Source organism: Lepisosteus oculatus, chromosome 4 (genome assembly GCF_040954835.1).
Source record: "Lepisosteus oculatus isolate fLepOcu1 chromosome 4, fLepOcu1.hap2, whole genome shotgun sequence".
In the NCBI taxonomy this organism is placed as follows: domain Eukaryota; kingdom Metazoa; phylum Chordata; class Actinopteri; order Semionotiformes; family Lepisosteidae; genus Lepisosteus; species Lepisosteus oculatus.
The window spans coordinates 7,376,593-7,389,511 of record NC_090699.1 but is presented as its reverse complement, the minus strand read 5'-3'; positions in this window follow the sequence as shown (position 1 = coordinate 7,389,511).

Here is a 12,919-nt window from a genome sequence, read left to right as displayed (position 1 = left end):
GCAAGTCCAGATGAAACCTGGCTTTTCTGCAATTTGCAGAACCAATTTCCCTTTAGAAAGAACTTCTTCCCCACAGTGACAAGCGATATGTTTTTCAGATTGCTTTTCCACGTTTCATCATTTGAAAGAATCTCAATGTTTAATACCTGATAGAAAAGCATAATGAAATATTTTACACTGATTGCTTTACACAACACATCCTGTATGGTTTCTTATATAAATTCTTTTACACCTTAGAATGTTGCATCTTAAAAAACATAGATTTGTCTAAATATTTTATTTTATTGATATCTCTATTAACAATTTAATAAGTAAAAATACAAAACATATTTCTAGATGTCGCTGGAGAATGTTGATTACAGGGTCATCATGTGAAAATGTGTGAAGACATTACGCAATAGGATAGCCTATACATTTTTTTTCAGATTTTTTTTCAGAAATTCATATATATTCACATATAGTTTTGTTGTTTTTTCGTTGATTAACTCAAATACTCAAATAAGGAATCAGTTCTATTATAGCTGTTATAGACTCAGTAGCAACCGTTCAAAACTGACAGTAAATTCTCGAATTAGGAGTAATTATTGGTGTCACTAATGAATTTGAATCTCTACTTCCCATGTCATGGACTTTTCATGTTCCATATCCTAATTCAATTAAATACCTCATTATTTATTTTGTAGGGTGAACAATCCTCAGCTATCAAAGTTATTAAAAATCAGTGGAATCAATTGGAACCTGTAATGAAGTCCCAAATTCCTTTGGCCCTGTTCGTGACCTTAATTAGAAACCAACCTGCTGAAGACTGGGATAAGTTTGGCCTGCAACCATTTGAATACTTTGGGAGCACAGTTAAACATCAATTGCAAAGGTTGTATACGATGTTCACGGAGGATCAAAACTTTATTTGATGTGATTTTGGGACCCAAATATTTAAAGATCTCTATATGTGATGCTTTTATTATCATTATGAAAGAGAAATACTGAAATAGACAAACTGCATAGTCACCCTAGTATAATCACTTCATGTAGTTCCTTGAATTCAGTACAGTATGTGGTTTTTGGACAATCTGTTCACTGGACTTGATCACTGTGTCTGTAGCACAGTAATACACTGCAGAGTCTTCAGTCTTTAAGCTCCCCATCTGTAAGTACAGTGTACTTTTGGAATTGTCTCTGGAGATGGTGAATCGTCCCTGTACAGACTGAGCATACATTGTACTATCACCATCATAGTTGATGTAGGCCAACCATTCCAGTCCTTTCCCAGAAGGCTGTCGGATCCAGCTCAAAGTTTTATCGGTAATCGTATCTCCATCATCATCCTGCCCAGAGCCCTGACAGGACAGTGAGTCTCTCCTGGCTTTTTAACCTGAGGATCTGACTGGGTCAGAACAATGTCAGATCGGACACCTGGAAACAGAAAACAAAGTCAGACAGTTGCTGGTTGTTGCTGGAGTGGCTGTCTTTCTACTTGCGAGCAGATACTCACCTGACAAACACAACACTATCATGAGGAAAAAGCTCAATGTCTGCATTGTGACCTGTTAGCAATGCAAAGAAAGAGAACTTCGGTGTTAGCTGTCTTCCTTCTCTTGTGTGGCTCTTGTGTCAGAGGGTTAAATAACAAGAGGAACTGGTAGATTTGCATAAACATCTAGGACAAAATATTTATAGAAATATGCTGTATTGTTGTGTGTATTTGTGCACAGTTTATACAGCTGCTTCTGGTATGTCAGTAATTTAAATAGACAAAGAAGGTTCAGACTCTCTGAGGATCAGAGTGGTTTGTAAATGCTGTATATTGTTCATTGCATATGATGATTTTCTTACAGTGTTGATTTGATTCGATCCATTTCAGTTAGATTCAATTTGATTCAACTTGATTTGATTCAATTCAGTTCAACTCAACTCAAATACTATACTATAAAATAAAATACTTTATTCATTCCCAGGGTGGTAATGTAAGAAGGATTTATTGCATTTCTTTCAGTAAAAATATTTTGGATTCATTCATTCAATTTTAAATCATGAGTATATCACAAGGTTAAAGGTGTTGGTTATAAAACTTGGATTTTTAATTTGAGTCATTGACAAATATATAGGAGACACTGGATAAAATTATAAAAAGAAGTATTATCTATTATTATGTTTTTATAATGTGTTTAAAATTGCCATCCTCATCTGAACAGGACTTGAATTTCATGTGAAGGAAGTTAATAAGAATTTCTAATTTCTCTGTGTATCTGTGATTATGTATGTATTTGACAAAGATATACTACATTGTCTCACAGTACCCCCTACTGACTAATGTGCATTACTGCTTTCAACAAGCAGAGCAAAGCCTACAGTCACTGTAGCCAGGAATGCAGCAGTTCACACTCAGAGTACGCTTGCTTGTTTGGAAACATCTTTAAAAATCTAGTTTGAATGGAGAGAAGTGTATTGAAATTTGAACTTAATTGATAAAACTTTCACTTTAAATATTGCTAAATGAGAAAGACCCTCTAAGACAAATCAGAAAAAAAACAGTTAATATCTGCATACTGGCATATGTGATGTTCTTGGACACTAAAATGACTGTTTCAATGTCCCAAAGGGTAACATCTACATCTTCACATTCAGTGTCAATGGGACAATCCTTCAAAACAAAATTTTGGAATCAGTTCAACTTAACACTGTTCAAATTCTACCTTAGAACACTGTAGTAATAGTTTTGGTACAAGCAGTATATCAACATCTTTTACTGCCTCTATAGCACAGTAATACACTGCAGTGTCTTCTGTCTTTTCTCTATAAATGCACTCTATCTTTGGAATTGTCTCTGGAGATGGTGATTAGTCCTAAGCACATGGGATATAATCTGTGCTTCCAACAGTATTACTGATGTCACCTAACCAGTCCAGTCCTAGGAATCTGTTGGATCAAGTTCACATAATAAACAGTATTGATATCTCCATCCTTGTCTTGTCCAGATCCCTGACAAGACAGTTTGACAGACTCTCCAGGCTTTTTAACCCAAAGACTGGACTGGGTCAGAACAATGTCAGACTGGACACCTGGAAAGAGACAAATCAGAGGTAATATCTTCAAGTAGGTAGCTGTGTCAGCATGCGTAGACTGCAAAGGAACAAGAAAAGGTTTATTCCTTGCTGGAAAGAGAAGCTCCTCCAGTCCTTGGGGCTCATCATTAGGGTAAGGATGTCACGAGGCCCACCAAGCACCAGGAAACCCTACGTCAGATCACAAATCAATCCTGCCCTGCTCTGTCTTGCCAGCACATAGCTTAACTCATCAGGGATGTCTGGCCAAAGGAATTTTTTAGTATAAACTTCTTTATTCACATTAGAAATTTCCAGAGTCAAACTGTAATTCCAAATGTTTCTTTGATGTTTAGTTCAGGATAGTAAATTCATATTAACTTGTGTCTGAGAATAAAAAAGGAACAGCTGTGGCAAGAAAAAACTAGCTTGACTTTTATAAAACTTAGCAGAAACTGCTATCCTTTCTACCATTTGTGAAAATTCTGACCTGTTAAATACATGCTTGCTATGAGTATTGCAGTCAGAAAAGCCATGTCGCTGGTTGAGACTGTGATCTGTAGAGACACTTAAGTCCAGTCAACACTCTCAGCTGTTTGTCCTCCAGTGCAGTGAGATAAATGAGGCAGGAAGCCCTCTGAGTTTGCATGGACTCCTCCTTATGGGATGGGCACTTTGACACACAGCTTAAATCACACACTAGGGAAGGAGACCTGTTTTCTTAAAGATCATTGAATCACTTTGTTTCTTTCATACCTGAGTGATAAACTTCAGTGATGTAGAGAGTGACAGTTACTTTGTCCTGGATATTTAATTTGTACAGGTCAGTCCAGTCACTTCTCCACTGACACCAATGAATAAACAACATCTCTCCTACAGTATTTCTACAAATCAGTCAATGAAAGGCCCTGCTGTTTTCATGATGGACAAAGCCAAGTTATGACTATTATAAATATTAATAAATATTTAGGTTTTGGTCTGTGTATGCATGGTTTCTTAAATACTTATTTTATTGTAGTACATGAAGTAATAACTTATTTTCAGTCATCAACTGAATTAAATTGTCTGTTTGGCTTGGGCAGGTTGATAGAGCAGTTGGCTTCGGTCTCCTGAGTTTGACAGTCAGTAAAGCCATAGCTGATCATGAAATCTGTATCCTCAGACATTTCCATGTGGCAGCTGCCCCCTGCTGGAGCACTTTGATTAATACAACAGTCAGTGGAGTTGAAGGGCCATTGTTGCTGGTTGATACCGTGGTCTGTAGAGACACTTCAGTCCAGAACTACTAGGACTGTGACATGCAATGACAATTAACCCTTCTGTTCTGTTGGGGTCCTGGAGACCCCAGACTGTCTTTAACAACTCAGAAAACATCCTTTTGAGTATACAAACGTTGTTTTATCAGCTTGATACTTCATGGCTTTTCCTAATTTTATGAGAACATGATTTTGACTTGATGACATGTTTCACAAGTCCTCTATGTAAAATTCTATATACGTTCTGTTTGGGGTCTCAGAGACCCCAGCTATAAAACATGATTAAATGCAGTGGAATTTTCATATGCTTTGATTCTCTAATTGGTGTTGAGGGTACAGTTGGTTCAATACAACCCCTCCCAAATAAATCTGTACACACACACACTGGCTCACGTGCACAGATAAATGTGCATGCACACAAACACAAATCTTTGCAAAACCCCCCCACCAGTAGCTCTGAAATGGTTTTAGACTACAATGAAACCAAAGGTGGGGTAGACAGCTTGTATCAAGTCATTGCCACACATAGCAGCCGGTGAGAGACTGCCCACCGGCCCTTGGTCATAGTTTTTAACATCATTGATGTTAGCACTTACAATGCTTTTGCCATTTGAAATGAAATCAACAATGATTGGTACAGTTGCAAACTGAACCGGAGGAGAGTGTTCTTGGAGCGGCTAGGTCATGCCCTGGTGAAGCCTCATATAGAGAGGAGGGAGCGCCTTCCCAGATCACGTCCAGCTGCATCCACTGTGAGGGAGATTCAAAATCAGCCCGAACCCCCCAGCACTCCAGCAGCAGCTAGGAAACGTGGCAGGTGCCAGGTCTGCACAGAAAGAAATGACTCCAAGACTTGCACAACGTGTACGAAATGTCACGAGTATATGTAGGGCACACACGCTGTAACGATGCATAGTTTAGGACCCTGTGCAGACGGTATAACCTGGAAGTGACTGGAAAAGGGCTACGGGGAAAACACAGTCAGGAATGGAAGGGATGACGAGCGGAGGACGGTGCCGACAGTGAATCCAAGTGCAAGGGGGAAACTCAGACAAACAAGTCCAGAAAGAAGTCCAATGTAGAATATCTGGAACGCAGACCAAAATCCAAAACCCGGGAATCCAGCCAAGACAGAGCAATTAAAAACAGGAACAGGGACTTGGAACAAGGAGATTAAAATGGAGAGACGAGGACAGGCGCTTCGAACCCCGGACGCAGCAGGGTCAGGATGCCGATTGGAGGCCTATGCTGTAGGGCGACTTGATGCTAGGCGGGCCTCCGGGCGTCCGTCTTCCAATGCAGTGCCCCGAGCTTCCGGAGCACCGGGTTTAAATAAAGAACAGAACAAGGGGCCAGGTGAATGCGATAATGAACTTAACACAAAAGGGTTGGAGCACCCTCTAGAGGAGGGATGACGATCGTGACACACACAAACCGACAGCACGTCTTGCTTGAAGTAGGGTCTTGCTTCATTTTTGCCTCCTCCCCTCCAGCCTTCGTGTCTTGCAGGGCGAGGGACTTTTTGGAAGCATCTTGTGACTGGGTTCCAGGGAAAAGGGGTCTGTGTCTGGCAGTCCTGTTGGCCTGGGGATGTGTATATATTGTACATTTGTACATAGTTAGTTTGCCTTAGCATCTTGTAGGGCTAGGGACCTTTTGGTAGAGTTTTATGCCTGGGTTCTAGGGAACAGTGGTTGGTGCCTGGCAGTCTTGTTGACCAGAGGGATGGTGGGGTGGGGGGTGGGGGGGTATTATATAATACAAATTTGTACATAGTTAGTTTGCCTGTTGGACAAGTCCTTAGACAGATCAGTTGTCTATTTGGATTTATTTAGTTGCCTTTTTTAACAGTGAGTTCTCTCTGGCATCAAATTGACCCCAAACATAAATAGCGTTACTGTTAGGAATCCCTGGTGGATAGATACGAGGATCCTGTGCAGACGCAGGAGTGAGTAGTTGACAAGGCAGGCGAACAATTCAATACGATAGGCGAGTACGTGGTCCAAAGGAAAAGGGTGTATCAGTAACCAGGAAGAACGATAGAAGCGAACAATCCGAAGCAAGAGGCAAGGTCGTGGTCGTGGTCGTGGTCGAAAGGGGTAAGTCGTCATCCGGAGGGGTAAATCGTAATCTGGAGAGAACACAGGAGGCAAACCGTCCGAGACAAGAGGTCCAAAGTCGTAAAGGCAGAAGGGGAGTCCAGAATCCAGAATAAACGAGGTGCGGGGGAAAAACACCAGGTAGAGCTCTCAAGGAGTAGACTCAATACCGAGCAACGGGAAGCAGGTGAGGATGGTATAAATAGCACGGCGTGCTGCACGGTAGAGTGTGTGCAGGTGGGTTAAATCATGCCGCGGTGTTTGTTAATAATAACCCGCTGCTGGTGCTGATTAGATCTTTGATTAGAATTGGTCTCTGCTGGCTGGCGGTTGTGACAGTTACTATCCTGGAAAACTTTTCTGTGATTTTTTCTTTTTGGCAAACAAATGAAATATATATTTGTTCATGTATGGCCCACATAACATATAAGCCATTAAATATTTCATTATTTGGTGTAATAATAATCTTTTCTGGTCATTTATAGACTTCATCACCTTTTTGAAATGTGCACGCCTACTTTGTGGCAAAAGGGTGGGTTAAGGCTTCAATCATTTTCTGTCTACTGGGTTTTAATTAGGTCAGAAGAAAGAAAAAATGTTTGAAGGGAAAAGGGAAAAATAATCGAAATTATTATTATTATTTTTACACATAGAGCACTGGGGGTCTCTGGGACCCCAAACAATGAGGAAGTAAAGGGAATCTCAACAAAACACGAGGGTTAGGAACAATACTTTAATTACATATATATTAGATAGGAACAAGTAATAGGTTTATTCCATGCTGAAAAAAAGAAGAAAGAGAACACAACGTTTCGGCCGTGGAGCCTTCTTCAGGTGAAGAAGAACACCTGAAGAAGGCTCCACGGCCGAAACGTTGTGTTCTCTTTCTTCTTTTTTTCAGCATGGAATAAACCTATTACTTGTTCTTTTCCAACCTACGCATGCTGACGCAGCTACCCACCTGAACTATATATTAGATAAGTGCTTTTTTGTGACACCAATAATGATTTTGCTTTAATATTTGTAAACTGTTTTCTAAGAAATGTAGTTTTCCTATCCTACTCTGTCAATCTTAAAGTTTAGCTTTAGAACTTCAAATGGTTGGAACAATTATATACAGTAAACATACCTTCTTCAAGATAGCAGTGGGAGATATGAAGAGCAGTGCAGTGCTGTTATCCTGTCTAGAGGTGGTGAATCTTCATTGGACAGGTTGTAGTATTTCAAAGGATTATTGACACTACAAATATGACCCAACCAGTCCAGTTCCTTGGAACTGAATGTGAGCCCTGAGACTGTAAATGTCATTATGAGGGATTCTCTAGGCTCTGTATTTGCAGGTTCAGGCTGGTCAACACAGTCGGGGACTGAACACCTCAATTCAGATAACTGGATTTTAATAATTTTCTTTCCTTATTCCAAAAAGCACAGGTCAAAGGTCACTATTCATCACCTCAAGGAAGATCCACTAATGAGTCATCTAGGGTTGGTACCAGTACTAAAACTGATAGCATCTGAGCCAATCACCAACCTGTAATGTAATACCTTAAAATCAAGAGTCAGGATTTAAACTTTTCTCCATGACAACAGACTGCAATGAGCAAAGGCTGTATCTCACCTGTTAAGTACACAGTTGTTATAAGGAGTCCAGCTAGAGTAGACATTGTTAATATACTGAGATTACAGTCTGTAATGTGACCGCAGCCCTGCTCTCTCTCTGTTGTCTTCCAGTGCAGTGGCATTAAATGAAGTAGGATGAGATGTGTTTGCATGGACTCCTCTTCATGGGCAAGACCTCTTCCACAGCACTTATAAAGATAATTGCTGTAGCTGGGGGAGTCTGCTAATGCAGTCAGAATTGGATCTTCTGAATTGAATCTTTAATCCAGTATTCAGTTTGACATCTCACACATTTTCTCTATCTTCTCCAGTCTATCACCTCTAAGTTACTATTGACCATACCACTTCGCCTTAGTCCCTGGCAAAAGTCCGTTTTTTTAAATGGCATTCATGATTGGTAAGAGCACTGTTGAAATGTCCAATGATTTTAAACTATAAACACTGGAAGATGACGTTTTGGAAGATCCTTACATTGATGGCCCTTTCCAGTTCACTTTGCCTCATGAAAAGATGCCCTGCTACAGTAAGAGCACACGACATCCAAGAGTCCTGTCTTTGCAGGATTTACATGGTGTCCATTCCAGCCATCAATTTCATTACTACTGGCTGCAAGCAGGACAATGCCAGAAGAACTGCAGCTCAGTGTTAGAGATTTAGACCATCTCCAAATGAGTACAGGCACTGACAGCAGTCAGCAGAGATCTTAGCCCACATTACACTGGAGTCAGCCCACGGTTCATCGACGATCCGCTGAGTTTGAGTTAGTAAATCTTGAGATATTATTAACTATTAGTAATTTCCATATCAAATGCTTAGCTCTGTGATCCTGGTCCTGGAAGGCCAGTGTGTTTTCAGTCCAGTTGAGTTTTTAATGATTTGAATTACCTTGTTACTGGATTAATTAGACCGATCGACAAACTTTTCATAGTTCTTCAGTTGCTGGTGCTTTAAAGATAATTGGTAAATCTACAGTAACACCATCCCACCAGAAACAGGACTACCTGGACCAGGTGTGTGGGTCTCACTCATACAAGCTGACAGTGATTCTACTCAATGCAGGGTACAAGTTCGCCCTCGTGTGGACAGTGCGCAGAACTGTTACCAAATGTTACGACCCCAAGTGTCTAGGGGAAAAGGGGTGTAACATTTAGGATAATTCTTTTGGAAGCAGGGGGGGTTTGGTGAGGGGCTAGGAAGCGTGATAAGGGTAAGGAACTAGAGTGGTGCCAAAGAAAAGAAAATAAACAAAATGGAGCTGGCTAGGACAGTGAGGGAAAGCTAATCTGACTACAAAAGAAAACCCAAAACACACGGTCTTCGGCGTCTTCAACACCCTAGCTAACCTGCACTGACTACCCAAAACCATACAAGACAAACGGCACTCACCCGTTCTAAACTAGTGTACTAATACAAAATCAACTAAGTGTGTAAGTGTACCCAACAACCTAAACTAACCTTAGATACAAAAGTTCACACAAAAACACAAGTGAACCAGGAAGACAAATAAGGGAAAACAAGAGTAATAAACAGGAGCAGGGTACAAAAGAACACAAAAGTTGAACATGTAACACTGGGGCAAGGTAATGACAAAACAAGGATGAGCACACAAACAAACGAAAGTACAAAGAAACTACTGTAAATCCAACAAAACAACAAAGCCGAAGCTATACGAAAATACACAAACACAAAGCAAAACAAACCAACAAACAAAGCCAAAGCAATAACCAGGAGCGAAGCAATAACCAAAACCAAACGGGAGCAAAGTCAAACAAAAGGCCTCTTTTTTCTGAAAGCCTCCATGTTAAATAGTGAATAAGATTTGTTCTGATTGGCTGAGAGCTAATTAATGATGACATCATATTGAAACAGTGGTGTGATGGTTGGCCAATGGGGAAGGGAGAACAATCAAGGGTCAGCAGTGTGGACATAACAGATAAAACACACAGAACACACACTGGGACGTAACACCAAACAATCATGAAAGTTTAGTAAGAGGACTTTGTGATACCTGTATTTATTTTACTTTGGCGTTGTTACTGAATGCAATGTTATGAATCTTAAAAGCTTTCAAAACGTTTGTAAATATTATGACTGTTAAAATTAATTTAAACATATCATCTCCCTAAATACAGACTAACAAAATGTTCTTTTGTGTACTTGTATTGTGTCATTTAATAAGTTGTGTTACATATTTTACAAGTAGTCCAGGTGGGTAGCTGTGTCAGCATGCGTAGGCTGCAAAGGAACAAGTAATAGGTTTATTCCAGGCCGTTTCGGCCATGGAGTTTTCTTTCTTCTCTTTTCAGCATATTTTACAGGTTTGTACTTTGTAACACAATTTCTGTGTATGTGACACAGATGTACCATACTTAATTTCTTAATTGTGTTGCAGGAAGAGAATTAACCTTCAGATTGTGGCAAGCAGAAATATTAATCTTATTCCTAGCAAAAGAAATACAATTTCTTCTATCTACTGATTATGGTTGGGATATCTGTTTCTGTGTTATAGAATATCCTTGTTTTATAGCTTAAATCTATTTAACTGTTGGTCATGACTGAGTGATTTCTGATTTCTGATTTGTGGGTTTTTGTCAGGGCTCAGGCTTCTCTTCTTTCACTGTGAGTGTCTAGCACAGTAATACACAGCAGTGTCTTCAGTCTTCAGTTGGTTCATCTGTAAGTACAGTGTGCTGCTGGAACTGTCTTCAGAGATAGTGAATCGGCCTTCAACAGACTGGGAATATCTGGTTGGAGTGCCATATGTACCAATGTAAGCCACCCACTCCAGCCCCCTGCCAGGAGCCTGTCTCACCCAGCTCATCTCATAGCTGCTGAATGAGAATCCTGACACTTTACAGGAGAGTCTGTGAGATTCTCCAGGCTTTTTGATTGCAGGTTCAGACTCAGTCAATGTTATTTGAGACTGGACACCTGTAAATCAGACACAAATTGAGGAATTGTTATTGTAAATCATTTAGAAAAAAGAAATAATAATAAAAGTAAAATATAATTAACACATTTTTAATGCACATTTTAATTCAGTAAACAAAAATAATTTTACACACAATGGAATATTAAAGACCCACCTGTTATAGCTCCTAAAAGGAATACTGATGAAAAAAACAAAATCATTGTAATATCTTCTGTTATATCAGAACAAGACTGAGCAAATTCACCAGTCAAAGCCGTCTCTCTGCTCAGGTCTCCTCACTGACAGAGAATAAGTGGAGTCTGAGCTTGGTGAGTTTGCATATGCTGGAGGGGAGGGGCTGGTCTCTACACTTAAATAGTAGTAAACCAGGTCAAGCACAGTGGAGCAATCCTGACACTTCACCCAAAGTGCAGACTTCACCTCCCTCACAGTGTGTCTCTTGTGCAATGGCAGGTACACACTCCAGTTTGTGGTTTCTATGTTCTGGTCCATCGTCAATCCAATGTGTTTGCAATGTGCTTTCCTGGAGAAAAGCACGGGACTGTCCATCCTCCCCTCCAGTAATGGAGGTCCCAATGAGGACGAAGATGGGACATAGGGAGGGATGAGAATGGAATGGGTCAGCTAGAAGTGTACAATTTATATGTAAGTCACCAAAAGTGGGTGAGATTAGGCAGGCTGTACCCTTTAATAACCAAGTCTCAAAATGAATAAACACATTTAACAGATGTACTGCAGCTGTTCTGTGTATTTTCTCTCAAGTGCGGGTTAAACTCCAGGGTTCGTACAACGACACCTTAAAACCATGTGATCTGCTGCCACCTAGCGGTTCTCTGTTTAAAAACAGCAAAAAAAACAACGTTGGTGTTCCAGCAGCACTGTAAATCATTTTGCACATAATTATAGTTCATCTAGGCTGTACATGCATTTTGATTAGTTTTGATTAGAATTCAGTGCTAAAGTAAAACAAATGCAGTAAGTTTGAAAATCTTCCGAAAGATAGCAATGATTTGATGAATTTCATTAGACATTTTTAACCCAAAGGATATCTGTTTGTTCTGTATTAACTGAACCACCTTTGACATGCGACTCAGATGTTTCCTGTTGCTTTCAGAGAGACTTTGTGTTGTGGGCTGGTTTTTGTTAGGCCCCTGAGCTCAGTCTTGTCACTGTGTTTCTCGCACAGTAATACACAGCTGTATCCTCAGCTTTTAGGTTGTTCATTTGTAAGAAGAAGGTGCTGGAGGAGGTGTCAATGGAGGCAGTGAAACGCCCTTGGACTGAAGAGGCATAGTACTTAGTGTTGCCTTCATAATGGTAGAGTGCCAACCACTCCAGCCCCTTCCCAGGAGTCTGATGGATCCAGCCTTTATAATAGTCACCAGTGGCAAAGCCAGACACCTGGCAGGACAGTTTCAGAGACTCTCCTGGCTTCTTCACCTCTGCAAAGGCAGGCTGGGTAACGCTGCACTCATATCACAGCAGATTGTTTGACGCTACATGTATGGTGTATCCTGCCTTGACGCTGCACTAGTATCACAGCAGATTGATTGGCGTTACATGTATGGTGTATCCTGCCTTGACGCTGCACTAGTATCACAGCAGATTGATTGGCGTTACATGTATGGTGTATCCTGCCTTGACGCTGCACTAGTATCACAGCAGATTGATTGGCGTTACATGTATGGTGTATCCTGCCTTGACGCTGCACTAGTATCACAGCAGATTGATTGGCGTTACATGTATGGTGTATCCTGCCTTGACGCTGCACTAGTATCACAGCAGATTGATTGGCGTTACATGTATGGTGTATCCTGGCTTGACGCTGCACTAGTATCACAGCAGATTGATTGGCATTACATGTATGGTGTATCCTGCCTTGACGCTGCACTAGTATCACAGCAGATTGATTGGCGTTACATGTATGGTGTATCCTGCCTTGCGTCAGTTGCGTGCCAGGACGGGCTCCTC